Source organism: Saimiri boliviensis, chromosome X, assembly GCF_048565385.1.
Source record: "Saimiri boliviensis isolate mSaiBol1 chromosome X, mSaiBol1.pri, whole genome shotgun sequence".
NCBI classification, from domain to species: Eukaryota; Metazoa; Chordata; class Mammalia; order Primates; family Cebidae; genus Saimiri; species Saimiri boliviensis.
In genome coordinates this window covers 100022300-100035379 of record NC_133470.1, presented here as the reverse complement: position 1 = coordinate 100035379, position 13080 = coordinate 100022300, and the positions used below count along the sequence as shown (strand labels likewise).

Sequence of the window (13080 nt, the reverse complement as noted above, 5' to 3'; positions counted from 1 at the left end):
TGTTTGTTGGCCTCATATATGTCTTCTTTTGAAAAGTGACTGTTCTTATCCTTCACCCACTTTTGAATGGGTTTGTTTGTTTGTTTTCTTGTAAATCTGTTTCAGTTCTTTGTAGATTCTAGATATTAGCCCTTTGTCAGATGGGTAGATTGCAAATTTTTTTTTTCCATTCTGTTGGTTGCCAGTTCACTTTAATGATTGTTTCCTTTGCTATATAGAAGCTGTGGAGTTTAATTAGATCCCATTTGTCTATTTTTGTTTTGTTTTCAATACTTTTGGTGTTTTAGTCATGAAGTCCTTGCCTATGCCTATGTCCTGAATGGTTTGCCTAGGTTTTCTTCCAGGGTTTTTATGGTGTTAGGTCTTATGTTTAAGTCTTTAATCCATCTGGAATTAATTTTACTGTAAGGTGTTAGGAAGGGGTCCAGTTTCTCTTTTCTGCACATGGCTAGCCAGTTTCCCCAGCACCATTTGTTATACAGAAGATCCTTTTCCCAATGCTTGTTTTTGTCAGGTTTGTCAAAGATCAGATGGCTGTAGATATGTGACATTGCCTCTGAGGCCTGTGTTCTGTTCCTACCAATAACAGATTAACAGAGAGCCAAATCAAGAGCAAACTCCCATTCACAATAGCTGCAAAGAGAATAAAATGCCTAGGAATACAACTAACAAAGGATGTAAAGGACCTCGTCAAGAGAACTTCAAACCACTGCTCAAGGAAATAAGAGAGGACACAAACAGATGAAAAAACATTCCATGCTCATGGTTAGGAAGAATCAATATTGTGAAAATGGCCATACTGCCCAAAGTAATTTACAGATTCAATGCTATCCCCATCAAGCTACCAATGACCTTCTTCACAGAACTGGAAAAAAACACCTTAAAATTCATATGGAACTGCTTTTTTTTTTCGCAATGGGTTTGCCGCCAGAACATAGGTGTCGTGAAAACTACCCCTAAAAGCCAAAATGGGAAAGGAAAAGACTCGTATCAACATTTTCGTCATTGGACATGTAGATTCCGGCAAGTCCACCACTACTGGCCATCTAATCTACAAATGCGGTGGCATTGACAAAAAATCACTGAAAAATTTGAAAAGGAGGCTGCTGAGATGGGAAAGGGCTCCTTCAAGTATGCCTGGGTCTTGGATGAACTGAAAGCCGAGTGTGAACGTGGTATCACCATTGATATCTCCTTGCGGAAATTCGAGACCAGCAAGTACTACGTGACTATCATTGATGCCCCAGGACACAGAGACTTCATCAGAAACATGATTACAGGGACATCTCAGGCTGACTGTGCTGTCCTGATTGTCGCTGCTGGTGTTGGTGAATTTAAAGCTGGTATCTCCAAGAATGGGCAGACCCGAGAGCATGCCCTCCTGGCTTACACACTAGGTGTGAAACAACTTATTGTTGGTGTTAACAAAATGGATTCCACTGAGCCACCCTACAGCCAGAAGAGATATGAGGAAATCGTTAAGGCAGTCAGCACTTACATTAAGAAAACTGGCTACAACCTCAACACAGTAGCATTTGTGCCAATTTCTGGTTGGAATGGTGACAACATGCTGGAGCCAAGTGCTAAGATGCTTTGGTTCAAGGGTTGGAAAGTCACCCATAAGGATGGCAATGCCAGTGGGACCACACTGCTTGAGGCTCTGGACTGCATCCTACCACCAACTCGTCCAAATGATAAGCCCTTGTGCCTGCCTCTCCAGGATGACTATAAAATTGGTGGTATTGATACTGTCCCTGTTGGCTGAGTGGAGACTGGTGTTCTCAAACCTGGTATGGTGGTCACCTTTGCTCCAGTCAACGTTACAACTGAAGTGAAATCTGTTGAAATGCACCATGAAGCTTTGAGTGAAGCTCTTCCTGGGGACAATGTGGGCTTCAGTGTCAAGAATGTGTTTGTCAAGGATGTTCGTCGTGGCAACGTTGCTGGTGACAGCAAGAATGACCCACCAATGGAAGCAGCTGGCTTCACTGCTCAGGTGATTATCTGGAACTATCCAGGCAAATCAGTGCTGGCTATGCCCCTGTACTGGATTGCCACACAGCTCACATTGCCTGCAAGTTTGCTGAGCTGAAGGAAAAGATTGATCGCTGTTCTGGTAAAAAGCTGGAAGATGGCCCTAAATTCTTGAAGTCTGGTGATGCTGCCATTGTTGATATGGTTCCTGGCAAGCCCATGTGTGTTGAGAGCTTCTCAGACTATCCACCTCTCGGTCGCTTTGCTGTTCGTGATATGAGACAGATAGTTGCCGTGGGTGTCATCAAAGCAGTGGACAAGAAGGCTGCTGGAGCTGGCAAGGTCACCAAGTCTGCCCAGAAAGCTCAGAAGGCTAAATGAATATTATCCCTAATACCTGCCACCTCAGTCAGTGGTGGAGGAAGAATGGTCTCAGAACTGTTTGTTTCAGTTGGCCATTTAAGTTTAGTAGTAAAAGACTGGTTAATGATAACAATGCGTCGTAAAACCTTCAGAAGGAAAGGAGAATGTTTTGTGGACCACTTTGGTTTTCTTTTTTGCTTGTGGCAGTTTTAAGTTATTAGTTTTTAAAATCAGTACTTTTTAATGGAAACAACTTGACCAAAAATTTGTCACAGAATTTTGAGACCCATTAAAAAAGTTTAATGAGAAAAAAAAATTCATATGGAACCAAAAGAGAGCCCACATAGCCAAGACAATCCTAAGCAAAAAGAACAAAGTTGGAGGCATCATGCTACCTGACTTCAAACTATACTACAAGGCTCAGTAATCAGAACAGCATGTACTGGTACCAAAACAGAAATATTTTTTTAAATCTGAGTTTAGATATCCTTTCTTCCCTTCCTGGCCACGTGAGACATTAGGCACCGTCTGTGCTCTCATAATGCCCCGGGGTCTTTCACTCCTTTGCCCACCTGTTGTGATGAATTAGCACGGCCTATTTATATGCCTATCTTTCTAAAACTCAAAGTCTCTGAGGGCAGGGACTATGCTTTCTCCACCACTACATTTTCGGTGCTTAGCACAATTCCTTGCTCATTGTAAGTGTTCAACAAATATTTGCTGGATGAATAAAATATTATCTAAAGGGCATCACCCCGATTTAATCTATAAATAATGTCATGTACCAGAATTTTTCATTCAACTATTTTAAAGCGTATGTAAATCAATGTGAGAAGACAATGTTAAAAAGATGTTCCTTCTTCTCCTAAAGAAGTTTTCTCATTGGCCAACAGTTGTCACTTTTGTACCCCTCCCCCCAGCACACAAATAGTGTTTTCTGGTTGAAAATGTCAGATCCTGAATGATAGAAGTTCAGTACCTAGCACAGTACTCAGGGAGAACTTTCATTTGGGCTCTGGAGCCAGAATAAGTCTATTGTTCCAGAGCACATTTAAAGCAAACTATCAGAATGACATAATTTATGCACTGCTTCCTATTAAAATGCTGTAAGAAATGTCATGGGTGTAGTTGGTTGAATACTGGAAGATAAATCAGAGTAAAGTGAACTGCTGCAAAGTGCATACTGGCTTGCCCATTCCCCACATAAAAAAGAAAAGATTGATTGCTTCCAGCTACATGCTTTGGTCATTGCAATGTGATTGGTGGGATATATATATGTCTGACATTTTTCTGTCTTTCCACTGTCTTTTGAAAAACATTTTCCTACCACCTCAGGAGTAGGAAAAATATTGAAAGCCAAGCTTTTACAGGCCATACTGTGAAACTGGACATGTTGGTGATGTTTCATGCTTAGAGTATTTCCATTAAAGCTTGGTGAACTCATAACATATTTTTGTCTGTTGTGACTTTATTTTATATTTCAAAACTCTTAAGAAATAATATATGAGACACACTGTAGCAGAGAACTGGAAGAACCTTGGCAACATTTCAGAAAAGGGCCACCTAGTCAGAAGTGTTCTAGGACTCGAGATCTGAACTGGACAGCTGAGATTTATGAACTCCCAGTACCCAAGCCACTTGGCCATTTGGCACTTAAAGGCTGAGCTGTAACTATAGATAGCTGAGAAGGGTGTGTGGGTGTGTGTACGTGTGTATGAGAAGAAAAATATATGCTGATAAAAAGAGCTCTCATGCAACTTTTGCCTCAAATTTTCAAGCCCTCATTGCTTTCAATAAACATTGTATGCTTTCTTTATACTTCGCTGGACACTGAAGTTGTTTCACTTTTTTTTTTTTTTTGAAATGGAGTCTTGCTCTGTTGCCCAGGCTGGAGTGCAGTGACACAGTCTCGGCTCACTGCAACCTCCACCTCCTCGGTTCAAGAGAATCTCTTGCCTCACCCTCCCGAATAGCTGGGACTACAGGCGTGTGCCATCACGACTGGCTGATTTTTGTAGAGACTTTTAGTAGAGACAGGGTTTCACTATGTTGGCCAGACTGGTGTCAAATTCCTGACTTCAGGTGATCCACCCACTTTGGCCTCCCAAAGTGCTGGGATTGCAGGAGTGAGCCACTGCACCTGGCCTTAATTTCCTTCATTCATCTGATATTTATAGCCAGAAAAATAATAATTTGTGTGTGTGTGTGTGTGTGCACATGTGTGCGTGTGTGTGTGCTGCAAAGCGACAACTGGTGGTGAATAGAAAAACTGCTGGAACAGTTTGCCTCAGAATATATCCAAATGAATGTCAGATGGTGCATCCCTGATTCCTCATCCTTTTGAAGGATAATAAAATCAGAGCAGAAAGAATGCCTGTCTTCCTTTCAGTATCATATCTCAGTTGTACTTCGTGTCATGAACTACTTAAGTTCCTTTCTGGAAACAGTGCTACTTGTTTCAAAACAGAAATTTAGAGATCCAGAAGCTGAACAGTTGTGGAATTGCATCTCTTCATCCCTATCTATCCCAGCTTCACAGACAGGGCAAAGGAGTGCCGAGTGTGTCACAGAAATTAACCCTGTTCTTGGGGAGTCCACTCCACAGACTGGTGGAAGATGTGCTCTATCCTGGTGATAATTTTTTTAGTCTTAAAGAAAAATATCCTATTTTATTTTGAAAGAAAGTTAAGAGCTTAACATAGAAGTCAAGGTTACATGTCTTTCAAAAGCCATATATGGCTTTTCAAATCCAAATCATAGTGGGACTATTAGAACATTCAAGAAAATGTAGAACCATTATAGATTATATTTTCTCAACATTATTTTCCAAGGTTCTATTGCAGATTGGTTTTATTATTATTTATTATTGTAGAGACAGGATCCTGCCCTATTGTCCATGCTAGAATGCATTGGTACAATCACGGCTCACCGTAGTCTTGACCTCCTGGGCTCAGGCAGTCCTTCTACTTCAGCCTCTCAAGTAGCTGGAACTACAGGTGTGCACCACCACACTTGACTAATTAAAAATTATTATTTTTTTTTGTAGAGATAGGGTCTCATTATGTTGCCCAGTCTATTCTCAAACTCCTGGCCTAAAGTGATTCTCTTGCCACAGCCTCCTAAAGTGCTGGGATTACAGGCATGAGCCACTGTGCCCAGTTATTGCGGCTTTAAATTCTGATGAAGAAGGTCATTTATGGCTTGACCTGACCTGTTTTTAGCTGACTTTAAAAAGGTCTTCAGTGTATGAGGCATTTGTGTAACCTAGATCGGTGTTTACTGGCAGTTTCCTGACTAGGGGTGAAGCCAGGTTGTGTGGTGCCTAAAGTATTTATAATTTTGGGAGAAGGAGGGGGCTCTCTAAGTAAAATAATATGAAAATATCTTACTTTTACAACGTTTACAATGACGATGCTAGGGTCCTTCCCAGTGATTGGTCCTGAAACTCAAACTACGTTAGTTTCATGGTAGGTAAATCTGCCTGTGTTCCCAGCATTCTGAAAGACACTCATATGTTCAAGGGGAAGGCTGTAGGGAGGGTAGAAAGAGAAACATGGGTGATGATGGAGGTCGGCGTATTAGACACAAACCAACCAACCTCGAGTTATTGAAAAACAGTGAGGAATCTTTGTAGTACATGAAGAGGCACTAACTTTCTGAAGCTGTTGAAAGCAAGTTGGGCTCTACTCACAGGCAGTTTGGGTAGGATCTGTTGTATGCTTTTGTTCTCTTCTAGTCTTGGAAATGCCTTTCTGTTTCTTTGTGATAATCTATGGATAAAACTGGTATCTTGGATTACTGGTGCAATCCAAAATAGCCATTTAAGAAAATCTATGTTAGTGAGATGGAATATATCCACACTAGCGTTCATCTCTGTGAATGCTGCTCTTTTCGTAATCCAATGGATTTTACTATTGACTGTTATTTGATTACCTAAAGGAGGGAAAATTGCTCATTCCTTAAATCTTATTATTAACTGGAATTTTGAAAGGGTTAGAGAACTTAATGGTATTACATGAATTCTGATTCATGAAGCTATTAAAATGGTACCCTTTTAAAGTTTAGATGTAACCCATAAGGTGGCTATATAAACTTTTTAAGGTCAGTATTCCACAAATCGTAACTCAGTAAGCAGCTAATTATTTTGGAAAACTAGGGGAAATTTTCAAATACATTTACTGAATGTGTAATCTGTGCACTGCTGGCACCACCATTTTCCAATAACAGGAGTTGTGTTGGTTTATTTAATCATGTAGCTTTTGTGGGAAGGAGCAATTTCTGGGGACAATTTCTTCCCTGAAAGGTTGCTAAAATATAAGTGGCTGTTTCTTAAAAGAAACCTGCTGTATGAAAACCCAAACTTTATAAAATGGGCAACTTAGGGCGTGATCAATGACAACATAAGTTACTCTTTTCTTAAAATGCTGGGGTTTCTCTACTGTAGTTCAGATTTGATAGGAAGAGGCTTCTTATAGCTGTGGCCAGCAGCTGGCTCTTGCCTTACAGAAGCCTCTTCCTCACCTCTTTTAGCCACCACTGCCTCTGGTTAAGTAAGGACTACTACCTCTTGGATGAGCTGTTTTGAGGATTTAATGAAGTAATGTGTGGAAAAGTGACAAACAGGGCACCTGACATGTGACAGTTACTCCATAAATGCTTTTTGATTGTGCTGATTTGAAATATTTATTTTAAAAACTTTTTTAAAAGACAGTGTCTTGCTCTGTTGCCCAGGATGGTCTTGAACTCCTGGGCTCAAGGAATCCTCTTGCCTCAGTCTCCCAAGTAACTGAGGGCTAGACGTGCATGCCACCATGTCTGGCTATCTTTTTCTTGTAGAGGCAGGGTCTTGCTCTGTTAACTAGGCTAGTCTTGAACTCTTGGCCTCAAGTGATCCTCCTGCCTTGGCCTCCTAAAATGCTGGGATTACAGGTGTGAGGCACTGTGCAGAGTCTCATTTTCTTCATCCACTTAGTCACTTGAATTTATTCATTTTTCCTATCTCCACTGTCATCCTAGCTCAAGTCATCATTATCTCTCACCTGAATTTATAATTTTTTTTTCCATTTAGGACAAATCTCATGTTTAATGTTTTCTTATAAAAAATGTAAAGCACACATAAAGATAGAATAGTGTAATGAACACCCATGTATCTATCACTAGATTTAACTGTTCTTAATTTTTGGAAGATTTACTTCACTGCTTTTTAAAGTAACTTACCAACATAAATACCTCAATATGACTTTCTAAGAATTAGTTATTTTCCTACATAACCAAAACAGCATTATCACATCTAACAAACAACTAATAATTTCTTAATAATATCTAATGCTCAGTTCATTTTCAGGTTTCCCCAGTTGTCCTCAAAACATCATTGAAAGGTCATCAAACCAGGAGGACCCCATCAAGGACCATGTATTGTAATTTCTGTTCCTCTCTAGAACATTAGCCTCCAAACTACCCTCACTTGTTTTTAATATTAAGTTTTTGAAAAGAGCTAGCCAGTTGTTCTAAAGAATGTCTCACTTTTCTGCACTTTCTGATTGCTGCCTTGTGGTGGTGTTAAACTCGTTCCTCTAGCATTAGCATTTTCTGCAAACTGGAAGTTAGATCTAAAAGGATCAGCTGAATTAAGGTGGAATCTTTTAACCTTGAAACAAAATTTCTGCCTTAAAGTATTAGGCAAGAATCCTTATTATAGGCTGAACTGTATTTCCCCAAAATTCATATGGTGAAGTCCTAACCCTAATAACTTGGAATGTAACTGTACTCGGAGATTGAGCCTTTAAAGAGGTGATTAAGTTAAAATGAGGCCTTTAGGGCGAACCCTAATCTGAATGATATCTTTATAAGAAGAGGAGATTAGGACATAGAGAGACAACAGGGATGCACATACAGAGAGAAAAGGCCATGTGAGAACATAGTGAGAAGGTAGCTGTCCACCAGCAAAAGAGGCCTCAGAAGACGTCAGCCCTATTAACACCCTGATATTGGACTTTTAGCCTCCAGAACTTGAGAAAATCAATTCTGATTGTTAAAAAAGAAAACTCAGTGTGTAGCATTTTGTTATGGCAACCCTAGCAAACTCTTACAATCCTCACAGGTAAAGTTGTATGCTCATATTGCATCCCATCAGAAGGCACATCATGTCTTACTATCCCACCATTAGAGATCCAACATTGATGGATCACTGAGGTCATGTGGGAACATCCTGATCTCTCCGTTGGAAAGTTACACTTCTGCCTTGCAAGCAGGAGTTTGTTGGGCAATGCTTTGGCATTTTGCAAAATCAAATCTCCATGAATGTTTCAACCTCATGCATTTAGCATAACTTCCATTGGTAATCTAGCCCAAAGCAATTGTTTTACTTACCTGGACTACTTCAACAGCCTTCTCATTCATCTCCTTCCTTTCGATCTTACTCTCGGAGTCGTTACTAGGCTACATTGTGCCTTTGTGTAAGTTAGAAACTCCCTTTGATTACACAAAACCCAAATCCTGGGCTTATGGCTGGACAGGAGGACCTCAGGCTGGACTACAGCTTCCACTTACCCCTTAGTAAAGCCCCCTTGTGCGTAAGCAGCCTGCACAACCGCATGTGGCAGCCCTGCTTGCTCTGCTCTATTCCATTCACCAAACAGCAGTCAGAGTGAACACCAGCAGTATAATCACATCACTCAGCTGCTTCAAGCCATTCCAAATCCCCACACTGAACCTAAAATGAAAGATCTGTAAATAACTTAAAATTAGGCCCTGCATGATCAACCACCATCCTGCCTATCTTCTAGCACTCATGGCCTACCTCACTAAACTCCCACCCCACTATTATTGTAGTTTCTCAAATATGCCACATTTCTTTTCACTCAAACTTGTCTTTCCTTTTACTGAAGAGCTCTTGCCGCTCCTCCCCTTTTACCTCCTTTCTTCATCCTAGACCAGAGTAGATGTCTGGGTCTACTTGGGTCTCACAATGTCCTGCTTTTTCTCTGTAGCATTTAGAGCAACTATAACTAAATAATTATGCATGTTATCATTTGCTTAATATCTGCCTCCCTAATTAGATTATAAGTCTCAGGAGATGGCGACTGTGTCTATATTATCATTTTATCCTTAGCAACTTACACTACCTAGAACATAGTAGATGCTAACTCAGTCTCTGTTGAATAAACTAGTGACAGAAAGCAGCATGGCATGGAATACTGAAAAATGGGCATGCTGATATGGACTTCAGGGTGTTATTGGGAGCATTAGATCAAAGAGGATGTATACACAAGAGATACTCAGCACCGAAAGTATTTATAGATTTGCTGAGGTATTTTTGTTGAATGTATTAGTCAGAGGGGAGAAGTATGAGAAAATATTGTATTAGACATGAAAAAGTAATTTGGTATTGTCAACTGTGGCATATCAATATTTGTTCTGTTATGTATGTAAAATCCGTTTCTTCTGTCCATAGAAGCTTCTACTTAAACATTAACTCTTCTAGTCAATTTCCAGGTTTTGTGAGGGTACTATATTCAAGGATCTCAAGAGCAGGCATCATGCCTGTTGGCTGTTTCATGGTTAAAATATATTTTGGGAGAACAAGATTCTAGTATGGGAGCTAACAGAATTTTAAGAAATCAAGATACTAGGATTGAGTAAGCATCCAATTCCTATTTTAAGATGTGGTAAGAATCTTTGAGATACAGATCAAAAACTTATAAAAATGGATGTTCTATGTAACTCACTAATCATTAGAGCCTAATGGGATCTCTAAAAATGCTAGGAGAGCAGGTTGGTGGAGTCACAGCAGAATATGACTGATCTGCATGCCTTTATGAGGACCCCTGAATCAAAGTTTGCAGTTGCCTGAGCTTTCAATCCCTCCCTCCAGCCGTCCAGTGATGCCACGCTGGTGGCGTTGACCTCAGGGTCATTCTTTTTTAAACAGTTATGTTTAATTTGTGAATGCGATTTCCAAATGCAAAAGCTCCCCTACCTTCCCCTGATTTCCCTCTGTCGAAGAATGTGTGATTTCACATGCATCCTGCCCTAACTGTGCAGGGGAAAATTCCAATCAGGGAACATTGTCCCCTATCCTAGATATCAGAGAGAATAATGAACTGATGACATAAAAGTAGATTCTCTAGCAATAGAGCTTCTCTTCTGAGTGTGAACATTGCCAAAGTGTCTTAGGTTATCATCTACTTTACTTCTGGGTTTTGTTTCTCTGACCAGATTGGGCTAAAAGTAAAACAGGAGGTGAAAGCCCTTACTTCTGTTTGTTAATCTTTCTTCTTCTATCTCTTTTTAAAAGCAGTTCTCTTTCCCCCCCCCCTCTCTTTTGCCTCAATAGAAAGAAAAAAAAGTTTTGTCAGCACTCCTGTTTCTTTTGTTGTTTTCTTTTTCTCAGAAGTCTTTTTCTGCTTTTATCCTAATCCCAGTCATGCATGAGAGAACAGTTGTGCTCTGTTGTTTGGCTGTTCTGCTAGTTTTGAATCAGTGGGACTCCCTCTTTGTTCTCTTTATTTTCTGAACACAGAAAGGTAAAAGAGTAGAAATAGGGATTGGAACTCTTAAGAAGAGAAACCTATATTTATTTAGATTTAATTCATTTTTGGGCCATGTCAGTAATAATTAAGGAGTTACTGAGAATAGAACGGGGATCTCAGTTTTCTTACCTAGAACATTTTGTTTAACTGGTATCTCTGGAAATAATCTGTTTTAACCACAGGTTTCCAGTGTTGATGATTGTTGGAATCTGCTTAATCATTTAATGTATGGCTGTTTCTTTCCCACTTGGGCTTGATACATCGTAGCAGTTGCTTTATAATTCAAACACCACCTACCTGAAGTGACAGCTGCATGGGGTTTAGTATGGGTTTCATGATAAGATCACTTTAAAATCACACAGGAAGATCTGCCTGCACCAACCTTTTTCCAGAGCACCAAAGAAGCTCGGGTAGCTTTTTATATTTGCATTTTAATTTTTGTGATTTTTAAAAGGCATTCAGAAGTGAGACTTGAACTTAGGATGAATATGTGAGGGCTTCATCCTTACAAAACAGCCCCTTTCTGATGTGGTTATCCAACATGGGCTTGCTACGGGTTGTCATGGTGATAGTGTAGGCCTGAAAATTTTCACAGGCTCAAACTATGAAGTTTTTGAAAACTGTTTTGATTAATTTTTCCTCCACTCCAACTTCTCTCTCACTTCAACTGTTTTGTCTTTTGTTTCACACTTGATTTATGGCAGGTTGCTGTCATTTAAATAGATGTGCATTTTGAAATTCCTCCTTTCTTTGCTAATGCAAAGAAAAAAATAACCCATGCAAGTCATGCTCAAAGAGTTGGTTATTGTTGCTTGCTGGATTTCGACTCTCTGTGGTTGTCGGGCCTAATTCAAAGTAATTCAGGCTCCACAGTGGGGGCAGTGCATAGCTCCACAGGAAATTATGATAGCAAAAGTCTTCCTGTCGAGCTCTGCACTTGGCACTACAAAGTGCCTCAGGCTGCAGCTACCTGAATAGGGTTGAATTAGACCAGACAACCGCATCATCCCACTTCTTAATCTATTAGAGCGATATACAAGTGGCAATTGTTGATTGCAAAAATGGGATTAAGAGGCTCTTCAAGTGAATTGATTTTCTTGTGAGAACAAAAAGAGGAAAGAGAAGCCTTCGTTTGAATCACACAGCCAGAAAGTTTCATGAATGGGTTCCACTCCAAATGTTAGAATTAAAGCAATCAGTGAGTCCCCATGGGGTGTGCAGGTGAAAGAAATAAACTACTCTAAAAGAGCAAATTACGCGCAAAACCCAAGTTTAAGGCATCTATCTGCATTGAAACACTGCCCAGAATAAGGTAGCCACTGGAGAGCTGCCTAATAATGTGACACAGACAATGACTTGCAGTGGTTCCTCGGTAGATTTGCACACCAGTGTCAGCTTCAGCTGGAGTCAGGTGAGACTTGGACATTCTTCATGATTTGGTTTCTGTTTTGCCCAGAGGACACTTCTTTCCTTCCCAGGTCAGTAGGTCCATGCTGTCTGTTGCAAAGTTTCCCTGTGGGCCAGGTCTCTTTTGAAGAGTCACTTAATGCCTCGGTTATTTTTTCCTTTGAAATGTCCTTAGACTTTTGACTTTGATTATGTTGGAAAATGTGAAAAGATTCTTCCTCGTTAGATTAAAATTGTTTTACTTTTCCAGTGTCATTTAGTTAGGAAGGACGATTATCACTGTAGTGTCTCTTCTGATGGCCAAATGGTACAGGCAGGCCTCTGCTACAGGGTGATTGTACAGGACAGGACTTGAAAATATCAACTGTTGATTTAAACTTCTATGATGCTCAAAGCTGCATAAACAATCACAAAAAAAACTCAAGTTGATGGAAAGACCATCAGGATTCTAAAAGAAAAGATATAAAAGATCCACACTTGAACTCTTATTTTCTAATTTCTAAAACGATAACTGAGGGTAACTCTAATGTTGGTTGCTTTCTATGGCATATCATGCATCACAAATGTATCTAGAATGATCATTTATCTGGCAGCTTTAGCTGTCACAAACACTAAGAGTGTGGAGAATAGAAATGACACCCTGATGCCAGCTGGGGAAAAGAAACTGACCAGAGCAGATGGGGTAAGCCTCCTATTACCTCTGCCTTTAGGACCATGTCCCATTCTAACCAGGAGCAAATAATTTGGAAAGCCCCAGCCCTTTGACAACACAATTGGCGACAAGCAGTTGAAATGTGTTAGAAGA

At 40.1% G+C, this 13080-nt stretch overlaps 1 pseudogene; it reads left to right on the top strand.

Moving 5' to 3' along the window:
• Positions 1-920: 920 nt before the first annotated feature.
• LOC101049028 (elongation factor 1-alpha 1 pseudogene) lies at positions 921-2405 on the top strand (annotated as a pseudogene).
• Positions 2406-13080: the final 10675 nt, after the last annotated feature.